The 14,893-nt window shown below is 40.6% G+C and overlaps 1 protein-coding gene across 1 annotated transcript in view; it reads left to right on the forward strand.

The window, feature by feature from the left end:
* Positions 1 to 14,893, forward strand: part of LOC108902125 (cadherin-22) — a 134,963-nt gene that overhangs the window by 29,359 nt on the left and 90,711 nt on the right. Inside the window, exon 2 of the mRNA XM_018703869.2 lies at positions 6,899 to 7,022. The gene's annotated coding sequence lies outside the window, so the exon portion shown is untranslated. The remainder of the gene's footprint in view (positions 1 to 6,898; positions 7,023 to 14,893) is intronic.

The following is a 14,893-nucleotide window of genomic DNA, read 5'->3' on the forward strand; positions in this document are numbered from 1 at the left end:
AGAGCTGATTGAATTTGTATTCATTTTTTTTTCCTCAGTCTTTTTCTTCTTTGAGACCTAATTTCATCAAATGCATTGGAATTACTGAATTTCTGGTGGTTGATAACCATCCCTGCAATCATTTAGCCTTGATGTCTTTTGGAGAAGATTGCTGGATGAGAGAAGAAGAAAAGGTGGATGATTGACTTGGATATTTGTTTTGCTTTTTAACTGCTGTTTGAAGTAGAATACACATGAGAGTGGAGGTGTGTGTGTGTGTGTGTGTGTGTGTGTGTGTGTGTGTGAGCCTCTAAAGCTTCCAGCGTCGATTCATTTAGGGTGATATGCTCCTCAAAAATTCCCCCTCCCCCTCCCCAACAACCCTCCCAAACACATACAGCTCCAGCATATTGACAGCAAAGTCACATTCACACAAATATACACACTCACACAATGCACACAATGTTCAGACTTTAACACACCAGCAAAATACATCACTGAGGGCTCCGTCAAGCCTGTCAGATTTGACAGCCTGTCTGTCATTAGCATAGTTTTGCCTCACAAATCAATACAATCTCGGGCCGTTTGAGCCACTTGTTGGAGTCGGTGTGTGTTTGAGAGTGTGAGTGAGACGAGTACAAAACACAGATTGCAACTGCTAGTTGTTAAGAAAGCTTTCGAGGCTCATGAGTCTGCGGGTATATCTAAATATGGATGAACAGATACAAACAGTGCACACTGAGAAACAGACAGTCACACATGCTCCCACATTGACACACACACACACACACACACACACACTGAGTCATAACTTGCTGTGTTTTTAGCCATAGGGAAGTCCTTTATCCACATAACTAGATTAACTCACAGTGAGCTCTGATCAGCTTAATTTGGATTCAGCCTACTTACCCCTCCCTGGTCTGTCCGTCAGTCTGTCTGCGTGTTCTTCTGCCATTCTGTCTACTTGAATGGCAAGATATTTCCCTGTGTGTGTGTGTGTGTGTGTGTGTTATTTAACCATTTCTCTCTGTGTAGTCTTTAACAAAGATTACCACCAGCAAGTTATACCTCCACACATTTTTAGCCCCCCCCCTCACCATAAGTCGTGCAAAGCTCATTTCACTATACTTGTTTTGTTGCCTCTTAAATAACATCAAAATCTTTTCCCTGTGGAGTGAACAGATTCATATATTACAGCTTTTGTTTGTCCCAAAAAGAAACACACTTGCTTCAGGTACATGATCTTTTGTCTTTTTTAAAACGACATGTAATGAACTCATTCTGTCTCCGTGTCTTGGCAGAGTGTCAATGCAATATATTGACTGCCATGGTCCCTCATTGTTTTTGGATTGCAGAATCTTTAGGATGCCCCCAGGGACACTGACTGACAATAAAATAACACAGGGGATGTGGAAACTTTCAATTTCCTGAGTAAATATCTCATTTCCCAACATTTCTACAAACAGAAAATTGGATACAGCTCTCAAATCACATCCTCTTCTGACAATTGACGACACATGATGTTATTTGTGTGCTGCTTTTGTGCACAGACAATTGAGTTTAGACAGAAGCATTCTTGTTACAGTTTACTATTTCTGTTAAAGTCAGTCATCCTTGATGTAATGATGCCATTCAAAGCAGCTGTTCTGCCCAATCACAGTCATATGCTATTAGGCATGGCAAAACCCACACCGTTTACACTGCCATTAGATTGTGTTATATTTGTGCACATGTGACAACAGGTGATTAAATATATGTTTAAATGTCAGATGGATCAATGAAACTGTGGTAATTAACTGTCAATAAATATTTAACAGTCTTGTTGTCTAGCAGTTTTAGTGGTTCAAAAAATCATAGTTCAGACACCACCACAAAAAATACAGTGAACTACTATTTATTTGGCTGCTTAGTTTGTCATTAATTATTAAAGCTCTCTGAATTGCATCACTGAACTGATGAGGAAATGTTTGTGAGGTTTATTTTGTAGATACTGTTCATACTAAACTTAAAGTCATAGAACCAGTCCATGTGTGAAGGAGTGGGTGTTTGAAACCCCCTGCCCATGGGCCAGTTTCTTAAGACTTGGTGGATGAGGAGAGATTGGTCATGGGGTGGCTGTGGCTCAGGAGGTAGAGCTGGTTGCCCACTAATTAGTAATTAGTAATAAACAGCGGTTCGATCTCTGGCTTCTCCAGTCCGTGTCAAAGTATCCTTGGGCAAGATACTGAACCCCACGCTGCCCCTACGTTGTATGAATGTGTGTGTGAATGGATGAATGTGACATGTAGTGTAAAGCACTTTGAGTGGTCAATATGACTAGAAAAGCGCTATATAAGTACAGTCCATTTACCAAGACGAGAGAGGTGGAGAGTCTCATCACAGCGCTCAGCTTGTGTTCATAGAACTAAGGTTACAGTGCATAACCATCAGGAGTTACTTACTCTATCTGGCAGAGATGGGGGCAAGATGAGGGAGGAAGATGGAGAAAGGAATGGACACAAAATGGGAGGGGAGCAGGATAAGGAGGCATGGAGAAAATTCTATGAAAGGCCAGAGGGAAGGAGGGGACAGATAGCAGGACAGAAAGCATGAGATGCAGGGGAAAAGAAGGGGGATGGAAATAATGAGGGATGGAAGGAAAGTGGGGATAAGGGAGGACTGGAGGAGGAGGAGGGGGCAGCAAAGAGAGAGCTGAGTGGAGCTGAGGAGGCGCTGGGCCTGGGGGATTGCTGCGCGTTTATCCTCCTCTGCAGCAGGCTTCTGAAGCACTACCTCAGGAAAAGACTTTAAAGCAGGGTGGCTGCTGCTCGGCGCTGATCTGTTAATACCCGCAGATACATGAGGCTTCGCCACAGTACTCTGGGGGGGTGGAGTGGGACAGTGTGTATAAGTCTGCATGTGAGTTTGTGTGTTTTTTTTTTGCTATGTGTTCAAGGATCATATCATATCTCTGCAGACGATATCCCATCCCCACCGCTAGCTTGTCCCAACTCACCCGGAGACATGAAGTTACCGAAGCGATTAAAAGATTAGATTGGACTATCATGTGGCTGTGTGTCAGCATCGTCACCTAAAGCTGCTGCTGTGAGGGGGGGTGTTATGACTACCCTGTTTTAGGATCCTGTATAAATAGACTCCCTCCCTCTGGGAGTTGGTGTAAAACTCCCTCAGAGCCACAGAATGCAGCAAAAAATATACACACTGGGAGGTGGAGAGGCTGCATGGGATTTGTGCTGGCTGCTTCACGGACGGCCATGTCCTGCTCCTGAGGGAGGGGGGCATGATTAATTCAACGAAAGTAAAAGACCTAAGGGGGAATGTAAGATGTGAAAGATCAGCTTGTGTTAAGCCATTTTGTTTCATATACAGGCTTTTACTATGATGTGAAATCACAATCTGCAGATGGAGGTTTTACAGTTGTGTTTAATTATATTTGATGATGCTGCAGAAAATAATGGTTAACATTTAATGTGCTGTGTATGTAAGCAAATCCACCTGGGTCATGGAGGAGTCTGTGCTGTCGTCCATCTTGAAAATCTACTACACCACTCAGGCAATAGAACCACCTGCTCTCAGACTGGATTCTGTTCTGTGATTGGACGGTTCAGTCACATTCAGGTGTAAAGACGAAGTGAACATTTGTGCTTGTAACTTCAGTGTGGGAACTTTGAGCAGAGTTTTTTCTGCTTAATGTCTGCACTCAGATGTTCACTGAAACACTGATAGACTTTGTTCACATGTTTTATTCACAGTCTTTTTTTTTAACAAACACAAATCTTTTCTACACATACACAAATTTTGAAAACAAAATTTCTAATGTAGATTTATTTTAAAACTACAAACTGTGAAGTTATTTGTGAACATCACTCAACAAGCTCCAAATTTCTTCAGAAAATAATTTGTGCTGTCCGGCCCCTCAGATTCACTTTGGGTGACAGGATCAGTAGCAGGTGACAAAGCAACTGGGGAAATAATACAAAGTTTCACAGAAGCAACTCACCAATGTGCTGTTAGTGTGTGTAACATTGTAGGGACTCTTGTCCCATTAGGAGCCACAGAGCTAGTCCCCACAAGCTAAATCAATACTGAGACAGTTGGTGTTGGTCAAGGATAGAAATGAGATGAAGGTCCAGGGGAAGGATTATAGGTGTACAGTGGCTGTGGTTGATATGTGTATAAATCTCCATAGAATAAGGGTCAATAAATCCAATGTCCTCACACGTTGCAGAACAGCCAAGTGAATAATAATAAAATGATTAGTAAAAGACACATGCCAGCAGCAGAGTGAGAGACTGTTAAAGATATCACAGTGACGAGGTGACTGCTTTGTTATTTGCTTGAAGTCAGGGACAAAACTACAACAAATTACCGTCGTGGGGACAGAGTAAATGATACCTTAAAATGCTCTGAAATGATGAAGGACACTTTGGCGCCACAGTAAAAAATAATATGACAGGAAGGACAGAAAGATTAGATAAAACAACAATGAGACCAGTGAAAGCCCAGTTGGAATCTGCAGCGTGTCGGTGTTTGATGGAGATAATCTCAGAGCTTCAGCACGTCCTCAGGCCCCATGCAGCTGCTCAGCAATAATCTCCAGGAGATTCCTTTTGTTTTCTACTACAGACAGTTTGACTTCATGCTTAGATGTCAAAACTCCATGTCCCAGGCATGTCCAGTTTACAAGTTTGAACATTTAGTTATCTTTTGTATCAACTAGTCAATAATGTAATGTTTTTTCACGTCATCTCAGTTTGTATATAGACATCCCAGCAGATGTCTGTGGAGATTCTGTTGGATTCCCAACATATATTTCAAATGCCAGGATGCCACCATTGTCTTAATTCCTGGGTTATCATATTTTATTTTTCCTTTTTAGGCAGAGTGCTGCCGTCTAAAACAGACAGACAGTTACAGCAGTACGTCCTCCACTCTGTTTCCACTCTCACTCACTTGATCCTGTCATTATTAGTTAGATGTGTCTGTGCCTGTAGACTATTAGTTGTTTCTTATCGACCCAGGCCACTTACCCACTTGATCAAAATCACCTGTGTTCTCAGATAACATGACAGGCTATTAGAAAGACGTGGTTAACCAGGCGTTGATATCGCCCGCAGTACTCTTTAATGACGGTGTAAACAGCAGTCCTGCTGGGTCACTGCTCTGCACCACTTCTCACATGCTCCTGTGTAAATGTGTTTTCTCATGTATCATACAAGGTGCTCCTTACAATACGAACAGTACAATATAATCTCATTAAAAACTGAAGAGGTTCAAAAATGTAAGACCAGTGTGCTGGAGATTCAACATATCTTCAACAGATTTAGGAAATTATTCACAATGTTAGCATCTGTGGCTAACAGGTATTTTCTACTAGTGTAGATAATATAGTGTAAATCTCATGTGACTGCAATGACATTTAAAGTGATTTAAAGAGATTTAGGTTCTAGTGATTTAAAGAAAACACTCACAATAAACCATTTCAGATGTAGCACAGAAACCATACAGCTCTGCCACTAGGTGTCTCACAAACAAAACAGTGACAAAAGAAGTAGTTTAATGATGTTGTGAAGTAGCTGGGATTGTGAGAGCTGTTGTCCTCATCACCATTGCCGTCACTGCAATCAGCTTCTCTTGGATAAGATTCCTTCAGTGTCAGTCGGTCAGGAGCTTTTTACTGGGAACTGAATTATCCACAGATGTCTCCACTCCCAGTAAACACACAGAATAAAGCAGTTTCATGTTAAAAATCAGTTTCTGTGACGCTGCTCGGCTTGTTTCTCTGATAATGTATATGACGCCATAGATAGGTGACCAAGCGAAACGGACTGTTACCTTGATTAAAATCACAGATTTCTCTGGGGTTGAAAATTGCTGTCAACATTTGGGATAGTGTAAGTGCACAACTCAGCAAAATATATCATAGGTCTAGTTTTTAGTTTTTAGACATTTTAATGCAGAAAAATGACATAACAGTTATTAATCATTTGATGGCTTGACAAAAGTTTCAAACACTGAAAATGAATGCATTTGTAATATCTAACATTATTAGTCTATGATGAGTTTGTTGAAGTCTCCTCAGTCTCTAAAAGAGTCAGAGCTGCAACATGAAGTAGACTGCACAGACCAAAGAATGGATGTTCATGCCTTTTGAAGTCTTGAAATTGTATTTGTGCTCACATTATATTCGGCCAAACATCTACCCAGTTCAGATGACCTCCATTCCAGCCCGTGGAGAGAGATTGTAAATAACGTTCCAGTGAATTAAGAGGCCTAAATCCTGGAGCTTCATCTTGCTGACAGAGTCTGTGGCTTCTAATCTCGACACACTTAGCGGGCAGCCGGGTTTCTTCAGATACCTTTTTTGTAATGCCATCGTCAGGACAAAGTTTGTGTGATTAGATTTCAGTTAGACTGTAATTAACATAGTTAAATAGCTGCACCACAATCTCCGGGGACCCCTGTGTCTTACACTCAAGGTAAGGAATCAGAGGAGGAGGTGGTTTGGAGACGTAAGGCAGGTAATTAAATGAAGATTGTAGGCTATTGAATGATCTCCTGGGCAAATAAAGTACCTCCTCCTTCCCTCCTCTAACCCTCACTCTCCCGCCTTACACCTGAGATGAAGATGACAGTTAATGATGGTGTTTTTTAAAACCACTTTAGCTCCTGCCCTGTAGCTCATCCCTGCTCTCAGCAGATAGACAGAGGTTGTTTTTCTTTCATCCTTTTTCATCGTGGGATCCACGCTATTTTTCTCCATGTTCCATTAGCAAATTGCTCCCCGTCTTTCTCTCCTCCTTGTTCCCACCTCTCCAGCTGCCCCCTCACCCTCCCATTAGAAATCTAACTGGGGAATTTATTTGTCTAAACTGGGAGAAACAATGAAGTTCACCCCAGGGTCTGTTTTATTTTTCAGAAGTTGGAGAGGAGCCACAGAACGGGAGAGAGACTAATGTTGGATGGCACAGTAAAGACAACCTGAAGGACCTGAGAGCCATCATTTGCACAGAGTGCCAGCAAGGTCATCTGACTGAGGGATGGTGAGTCTGTTATTTGCATATGCCGTGGGCTATGAGGTAATAAGGTCTGCTTAGCTTCTCCATTTTAATCATTTTAAAAAGTGTTAAGACAACCATTAGTAAACTGACCAGCAGAATGTTTAATTTGCGCAGCCATTATCCACTTTAATGCATGTATTGGCCTGGATAAGATAATCCTACACATCCTTTTTTGGAGAGGAGAAACAGGCAAATACAAGCTGTATAATTTTATTGTCAGTCTGTACAATTGATGCTGATAACAGCCATAAAACCTTCACTCTAGTATTACATACAGTAATTGGCTGACAGGCCATAAAATTACAGGTCTGGTTTGAGAAAGTTGGGTTTATAAAGAAAATAATTCCTCTGTAAAGCACTGAAGAGGTAGTATTAACACAGCAGGCAAGTCTGGGTGGCGTATAATCAAAGCAAAATCTCCTGCTGAATAAATACATTAATGTGATCCATTATTACTAATCAATCTCTTACATTTACCACATATTTGTATGCATAGCACAACAGCTGCATCACATTTGGGGTAATCAACACTTGATTACCATAATAAAATAAGTCAGTTAGTTAAAGCCGAGTCGATTAAAAAGAGAGAGAGACAGTGTTTCCTATTTGTGTGTGATTCACTCAATATTCTGTCCTCATTTGTGTCTCACTGCAGCATGTGTATTCCCAATGCTGTGGATTACCCCACATCCAAAAACTGCTGAGTCAGTCAGCTTAGAGCCCTCACAGGCCGCTCCTTGTCTTAATATGTCTAGTCCTGTGTCAGGTCTTTGGATATCAGGGTTAATATCTAACTGAAGGATCCAATCTTCCAGATTATGTGTGTTTGATTTTGTTTACACCATCTGCCATCAGATGTAATTGAATGTACGGCATGGTATAATCTGATACATCCGGGGGTGATGTTTTGCTGCTGCTGCTGCTGTCGTTTTGTGTGTGTGTGTGTGTGTGTGTGTGTGTGTGCAGTCTTCCATAGCCCATAGATGCCCTGTAGGAATCCGAAATAGCCTGTAGATGTCCTGCAGGAATCAGTCCTGGCCTTATGGTGAATCATGCTCTCGGAGCTAAAGTCTTAACTCATTAAGGTGATATCCGCTGCATTTGATTAAGGTGTTGAAAGATGCTACACATTCTAATGAGCATATTATAAGTATTCATCAGTGTATCCACATTTCACAAAGTTCCTGTTTTCCTGCCGCTGTAATTTGAACAGTTATAGGAGCTTTCTGATAAGATCTTTTTATCATTATTATATGATTCTTTGGGGTTAGGTATTATTAGTGTTTATAGTGGTGTATGTTTAATGTTTAATGGAGGTTTTTTAACGCAGCACTTGGTTATCTCTGTGAACGTTTAACACCACAGTCCCTCCTCATTTACCACAACCTACGGCAGCTGATATTTACACTTGACATACACATTAACATTTCAGTCTGACGCTGCCATGTGGAGTGATGAGTGAGCAGGCACAGCAGGGTTCAGTGTCAGGCTCAAGGATACTTCGTCAGGGCACAAGGCTGCAGCTGAGACACATCAGCAGTTGAGGTGATTAAATCGTCCCTGTTGCAGCCAGGTGTCTCTAACTGGCTGATATACCTCCATATCCAGTCATTCCAGTCATTCCTATCTCCATTCAGAAACACATATACAGCTACTGCTACTGAAAATAGTCATCTTAGGAGAGAGTCTGATATCTTCTTTATACTCTGATATTTTGGAATAACCCTCAGAGAGTTAGATGAGAGAAGATGGATGTCATTCTCATATCTGTCTGTTAAATATAAAGCTACAGCTAGGAAATAATTAGCTAATTAGCTAGCTCCCCCCACCCCTGCTTAAACCAGAGGCACGGGGGGTACAGCTCTGTAAAAAGAAGCCCCCAGCAAACTGGTTTTACAAGGATTTATGTGCTGGAGTTGTTTATGTGCTGTGTTTTTTGAATGGATTAAACACATTTGATATAATGTGTTCATTTGTGAGCTTTAGAGGAAGATTTTTTTCCCTCACTAGCTGTTTTACCTTGCTTTCAGTCTTTATGTTGTGCTATTTAACTATAATTTACCATTTTGTCTATTCTTCTGCTGTTATTCATGCATATCCTGTCAAAAAGATCCAGACCTCACATTAATACCTACAGGTGATGTAAAATATTAGAGGAGGGTGTGTTAATACAAGCTTCAGCAACAGCATTTGTCATTGTACAACAGTAACTACAATGACTACAGTAGACTTCAAAGCTTGAGAAATACAAAAAGAAGATGTTACATGTGACTTATTGTGTTTTTAGTTTTTTTCACCCTGCAGAGAATCTGCAGTTCAAAGAGGTGGACTAGTGAAAAGTATGTCACTGGTACCACGCCAGGAAAAGGTATTACTAGCTTTAAATCCTTCAGCACTGATCAAAACCACACTTACTACACACACACACACACACACACACACACACACACACACAAATCCATGCTTTGATGGCAATAACTTGAACAATAACACCAACAGCAGTGACCTTTGCGTGTTTGGGTCGTGGACCAGATGACAGTCAGCAGTAGATCATACCATGTGGCTGGGGATGCTCCTGTGCTGTAGTCCCTCTGTTTTCTTACACCGTCTTATTCTATATTTATTTTTGTCCATTTTTATCAACTGCAGTATCATCAATAATGCATCAACAAGCAGGGTTTTATTTTAATTCTTGGCCAAACATGGTCTTTCAGATAAAGTTCTTAAACTGTTGTTGTATACAGTGGGTCAGCCCTTAGACTGCTGTAAAATGATGTGTACACTTCTGTTTTAATCAGTCCTTCTGTTAGTGTTGGAACAATAAATTCAGATTTAGCCCAGAGGAACCGTTCTGCTCGGGGGGCTATGGAGTGATGAGAGATGGGAAATGCTCTTTTAGAGTGTGTTTCTCCAGCCCCAGAGGTTTAACAACTAAAAGATTTGGATTAACTTCTTCAAATGAAAATATGACTGTTAAGTCTGCATGTCTGCATTGGAGGGCTTTTAGAGGCTTTTCCAAATCTCAAATTCTCACAGTTTAGTAAAATTTGTAATGTGCAAGCTTTAAAATCGTGTGAATATTTACAGTAGGTTGTCAAACTATATTGGTTTTTCTCATCAGTGTGTTCATTCATGCTGTATCTGTAACTGTGTGTGTTTGGCTTTCTGAGTTCATTTGCTTGTGTTCTCACATGCCTCCATATGTCTCATAATCCAGTAGACTGGCACACATCATAGCGTTGGGAGCTGGGGAATTCAGAGCCATTCTGCCACATTCATCAGTCTAAAGAAACAGGAAGAGAGAACTTATGTGGCTGTGTTTAGCATATTACACAATATAAAGAAAGATTTCGACTGTGCATGGGGGAGAGGCTGCCTCACTGAATGAGGAATCCGCTGTGGAGAAGATTCAAAGGGGCAATTTTACACCAGCTTATGAGCAAGTAAGTGAATAGAGGGATGCACACTGTCTAGAGACCGCCAGATGTTACACATGGGAATCTATCTGCAGCAAGACTGACCAAGGGTGGAATTATTCTAAATTGGCTCTGAAAAATTGGGTCCTCACACACAAACAGATGAAGAAAGTATTTAGGGAACAGAGTGTTTTAAGAAAAATGGTTGCCAGTTTTCATTCAGTGTCTTTTTCATTACCTCTCAGAAACTAGACAACAGATTTCCATCACATTTGGTGGGAAGTCCAGCCACGGGCCAGGGAACGATTAGTTTTTGGTGCAGAACCCAATTCACATCTTAAAAGGATTTCTCCACATTACAGCATTTTTCAACATTTTTGTCATTTTTCCATTAACTCCTGCTCTTAATTGAAAAAAGGAAACTGGCTCATGTATCTCCTGTTCACATCGGTATTTAAATGTGAGCTCAAATGTGGTGGAGATTAAACATCTTAAGATATTTCTGTTATTGAAATAATAACACAGCACAGAGCAGTGTGCAGACTTGGCAGAGGTTCAGTCTGTGCTCTCTGAGTGCTTTCTAGTTTTGCAGCATAATTGCAGAGTACTGATGAATCAGCAGAGATAATGCTGTCATGCCTTATACAGTGTAATATGACGAGAGATATGTTCACTTCCGAGCCACGTAGTACAGTGGTGCATTCTTACTGCTGTCTAACACATTACAGGACAAACCTTGTGTTAGCTTCTGCTTATAACAATTTAAAATCTACGAGTAAAGACTTGACATGGAAAGTATTTACTCGTTTGTCTTTAGGAAGAATATTTCTTTTGTGGATGAGTGGATAAAGATGGATGAATAATCGTGCCACACACAGCTGAAGAAAATATATAAATGTCACACAGGGCAGTGATGACAGCAGTGTGGCCTGAGCAACCTGACAGCATATACAGGTAAATACCTCATATTCTTTATGAAGGCTACCTGGCTGTTCTATTTTCTGTCAATACACAGCAAATCCCCCCCAGGTATGATCATTGTGAGACTGAAATCAAACAGAAATAAAGTTACACAGAAAGAAAGAGAATTGTGGAGGTAACATGGTTACCACCAAAGATAGCAATGGTCAACTTTCTCTAGCTACAACAGTGCAAAGAAACAAGATATGATTTTATACTATATTTCAAAGATACTGCTTCAGATGGCTAATCTTATAAACACAATAAAAACACACCGAGTGTGAGACCGCTGTGTGTTCAAACCCTGTTATCCATCTCCAGAGATGCTGTGATTCCATGGCAGATGGGAGAGGTGAGGCACCAGCACAGAGCACACTGATCATTACTCTCGGCAAACCGGGTTTGTGTGTGTGTATCTTAGAGATTGAAGCAACCACTGGTTTAATCATTCGGTGTGTTAGCTATGGCAGGTGGTTGGCAGTCAGGCGTGCTCCATGGTAAATCCAGCTCCTGTTGTGTTTATTGATCTTTTATCTTTTAAGTAGTAACAGGCAGGTCTTTTGTTTTTGCATCTGTAAACACTGATGGTGGTTGTAGGCTGGGAAGTTGATGTAGACATTGATTGTGACTGATTACAGAATGGTGTACAGACACGGTCGGTGCATTTAGATGTGAAGAGGTTCCTCTTTAACCTTGCTGCACTCCTGCCACATTTCTTCTCTAGTCATAAATGTAAAAGAATTGGGAATCTTCTGGGTAAATCCAGATTATTGACTTTTCACCAAAGTTTACCACAATATAAATAATATAAACACTCACTGTTAATAACAGTTTACAGTACATGTTGTTTCCTCTTTATTACAGTATTATATCACATGTGCCCCTGCAACATAACCTAGCGAAGAGAACAGCGTGATTCTAACATTCAAACTAATAAGTTCCCATAAGTCTTTTCTCTCTGTTTCAAAAGCTTTCCTCACATTCTGCGAGCTTTCAGTCCTTCTTTGACTTCCCTCTCTATCTTGCACCAGCTGAAAAAAAAAAAAAGAAAGAAAGAAAACCGACAGACTTGAAACCGGAATGGAAATTCTGCCAGGCGCTGCCACCTCCTCAGATGCAATAGTGAACTGAGCAAGGGGATCTTTGAGGAAGCAAAGGGACTTTTAATGAACAGGCCCTTTATTGATCTGTGGACAAAACAGTCGTTAATTATGTGCGGGTGGGCATTTAATTGAGGGAGGGAAACAAGGTCCCTGCTTGCTAAGCTAATGCGTGGTCAAGAATGAAGAGAATTTGATTGAGTCCTGTGCCATTGGGGTAAAGGATGAGACACAAACTATCACTCAGCCAATGCCTCCGGATCTTCCCCCTCTCCCTCTCGCTCGTGTGTCTTTTTTCTTCTCTGTCTCTTCCTGTCTTTGTCTTTCAGTAAGTGCCACTCGCTGTGTTATTCCACTCCTCCTTTGTTTCCAAATTAGGAGGAAATGCCCTCCATCTCCTCATTTTCCACAACTCTGTGTGCTCCTTTGTCATCTGCTCAGCCCAGTCTGGTTCGTGCGTCTTTGATTTTCTGACTCGTATAAATGGCAGCAGTGAGGAAGTGTCTAAAGTAATAGAGAATATGGAAGAGGAACATATTGACTCAACATTGCTCTGTATGTGTGTATTTATGTATAATTGCATCCATGTTTCTGAGGTCTGTGCAGTCTAGTGTGTCTCTTTGATTTGTGGTTGTCAGTCATCATCAGGCAGCCAACTGTCTTATGGCTCTGCTTAGTAAAGTCTTATTATGAGCGAGCACAGCTCTCCTCTCTCTGTGCTGCCTGTCTTTTATTGTCTCTGTGAACTTTCTGAAACTGTTATTTAATAGGTTCTCAGTTATAGTTGTTGTCAATGATTCTAACTGCAGGATCAGATTCAGATGATTGTTCTTTTCTTTTCACTTACAAGAGCAGAGAAACAAAACTCAAGAGGAAAAATTTAAGACAAAACATTAATATTAATGACAGATTGGCTGAAAAATGAGATGCAAGTTTAACATAGAAAAGTAATTATTCTTTAAATAAATGATTGATTAAATTATGGATTTACCTTCATTAATGACAGACTGTTTGACAGCTCACCACAACACAGTAAATACAACAACACAACACAGTAAATAAGAAACAGACTTAGACAAAGCTGAGCAGCGTATACGTGGGGTCATCGGGGTGGTTCATCAGTTTAGGAAAGTCAGGTGAGGCTGAAGTCTTCAGTCCTGGTGTAGTGTACACCGTAAGCAGTGAAGTAACCTCCGTCACTCACTGCAGATGAATGGTGGTGTTTAACTGAAGAACTACACAAGGTGTAATCCCTACAGGGGATGGGTTGCGTCGCTTGAGCAAGAGTGTATAAGCTCAGCATGACTTAGATTCTCATTAAAAGAGGCTTATTTATCTCTACACCTCCTAAAGAATCAAGGCTGGCGTCTTCAAGTCTTTGGGCTGGCAGCAATTACCATACCTATCAAGTAGCTTTTATAACGCCTGTTCTGTGTCATAAGAAAGATGTGCCAAGCTATTACTCAAGCTGCCGGCACTTTTCACAAGGTGTAAGTGCTGAATGCGCTCTCAAAATGGATTTATGTAAAGGGATCAGTTTCTGTGCATGGCGAAAAAAAAAACACATCCATTTTAGAAGCTAAAAATACAGCTTTGCCATCTTTTCCTGTCTGGAGAAAAGGGAATAGTGTGATAGTTGTTTCAACCTCTTGTGTTGGGGATTTTAACTGCAGCTACGCTTAACACTATGTTTAGAAAATGGTACTCTAAACATCAACTTTTGCCTTGAATGAGACTGGCAATCAATAACAAAGCACACATATTTGTAGAGAGAAATGTTGACTATTTAATTTTATCTCATTGTGTTGACCATTAAACTTTAAGAGAATACAATATTTTTCAAAATTTACAACCAAAATAAAGAAAAACACAAATACTATACAGTGGTATAATAAAGAGATGAAGGAACAGGATGAATATGAATGAAATGTATAAGTGTCAGATAGAGTTATATTGTTCATCATCAAATGAAAGCTTTAATCTGAGAATGATTACGGGCGCCTGATAAATAACCAAATGTTACCAGTAGGAGTATTTTTAGTGGTAGTTTCATTCCTACGAGGATTCCTCATAGAGGAATGCTTGATAAATATGAGCCCTGGTTCTATATGATGAAACACAAAGTAACTCTTTGAGCTCAGCGTATCCAGTGTACATTTACCATATGACAAGATAAATCCATTTATTAGTCTAAGTTGAATTGTACCTCTTTAATAATGCAAACAGTCTTCCAAGTGTTCACCTAGTGTCAGCGTCTGGTTATAGAAAATTCCTCTGCTGATAGTATTGTGTGACCAGCCATAATATCCCACTGCTGTTTGGAGGGCTATTACTGTCATACTAACCCAACAGGGTGTCATTATAAGGCTAGCAGCTG

The sequence above is a fragment of the Lates calcarifer genome, linkage group LG12 (assembly GCF_001640805.2).
Source record: "Lates calcarifer isolate ASB-BC8 linkage group LG12, TLL_Latcal_v3, whole genome shotgun sequence".
Taxonomy (NCBI): Eukaryota; Metazoa; Chordata; class Actinopteri; family Centropomidae; genus Lates; species Lates calcarifer.